The sequence below is a fragment of the Peromyscus eremicus genome, chromosome 19 (assembly GCF_949786415.1).
Source record: "Peromyscus eremicus chromosome 19, PerEre_H2_v1, whole genome shotgun sequence".
Taxonomy (NCBI): Eukaryota; Metazoa; Chordata; class Mammalia; order Rodentia; family Cricetidae; genus Peromyscus; species Peromyscus eremicus.
This window is the reverse complement of record NC_081435.1, coordinates 77,237,542-77,239,101: the sequence shown is the minus strand read 5'-3', so window position 1 is coordinate 77,239,101 and position 1,560 is coordinate 77,237,542. Positions and strand designations below refer to the sequence as shown.

The window sequence follows — 1,560 nt, the reverse complement described above, 5'->3', positions numbered from 1 at the left end:
CAAATCTCATAAGCTGCAGCTCTCTACAGTTGTACCTGCCATCTGGTAAGGTCCTACAGTGCTGGAGTCTAAATATCTAACATGAAGACTAGAACTCTAGCATTGCCTTGCGCTTACCTTTCCTAGCAATCTCAAATCAGAGGTCTATGGGTTTAAGGGCCAAGTCTATAAACCAAATTTAAGCCACAAACCCTGGTCAGTACCAACTATTTTCCCAGGGACAGTGGATCTTGTTTGTTTGGTTTTTTAAATCCAAGATCTCTGCCTGTTGAAACTATAGCCTTCTGAACAACTCTGTCATATAAGGGATTGAAAGAATTCAGTCCCCTATATATTCCTATGTAGAGAAATAACAACAACAAAGAGAACTTGATATTTATGCAACAAAATATTTTCAAAGAACTGGCCAGCTGGAACAGGCTTCAGTAATGTCTACGGTCACTGGCATGGAAGGATTCCCACTCCCGGGAATGCCTATGCTTTTTATGCCTATAGGACTTATCCAGACTCCTATTTCTATGACTCAGCCCTTCAGAATGGTCACCATGCCTGCTGGAATGAGTACCTGAGCTCCTCCCTCTATCCCTGTCACTGCTCCTTTCTTCTCCCTCCCTCCTACTCAAGGATTTATGCTCTCTTTGGCTCCCATTCAAGGGGTCCTCTGCCCTACCATGGAAGGAACTCCTGATGTCAGGGGAGCCTGGGTGCTTCTGCCTCCCCTCTCTGGATTCAGACTTCTGGGCTTTCTCTGTGTTCTTGCTGCTGCGCTTCTTTGGCTCATCCTTTTCCTTTACTGTCTTGCTGCTGGTGTTCAATCTTCTCTCTTTTTTTTTCCTTTTTCTCCTTTTTGTCCTTTTTTGCTTTTTTTTTTATGGGTTTGACATCTTCATCTTCAGAGACCTCAGGAGAACTTGACAGAGGTGTATTAGCCCCACAGCCCTTCTGAAGCTCTCTGGTCACATCATTCACATCTTCTGATTCCCGAGGAACCTGGTAGTTTGACACATGGTCCACATGCATAGTTCTTCCTTTGATCTTAATTCCATTGAAATTGTCAACAGCCAGAACCATGCTCCACTGATCTTCATAGCACAGGAAACAGAATCCTTTGGATATCCCAGTCTTCTTGTCTCTCACAAGATTAATGTCGACAATCTCCCCATATTGTGAGGACACACAGATGATGTCTCCTTTTGACAGCTCATAAGGAAGCCCTCCAAGAAAGATCCAGGCACTGACTTTGTATTCTGAGTGCCAAGACACCTTTTCTGCCACCCCAAGTTGAACCTCTCACTCATTCAGTTCGTTGATCAGCTTCACTTTAGTTAAAGGGTTCATATTCACGTCTTCTCTCCACAGTTGACTTTCTGTTGCCTGCAAGATGTAGAACTTTCAGCTACTTCTCCAGCACCACGTCTGGCTGCATGCTGCCATGCTCCCTGCCATGAGATAATGGACTGAATCTCTGAAACTGTAAGTGAGCCACCCTAATTAAATGTTTTTATTTATAAGAGTTGTTATGGTCATGGTGTCTCTTCACAGCAATAGAAACCTTAACCA

At 43.8% G+C, this 1,560-nt stretch overlaps 1 pseudogene; it reads right to left on the bottom strand.

Annotated features, from left to right (window-relative positions):
- Positions 1-422: 422 nt before the first annotated feature.
- On the bottom strand, positions 423-1,338 carry LOC131895480 (RNA-binding motif protein, X-linked 2-like; annotated as a pseudogene).
- Positions 1,339-1,560: the final 222 nt, after the last annotated feature.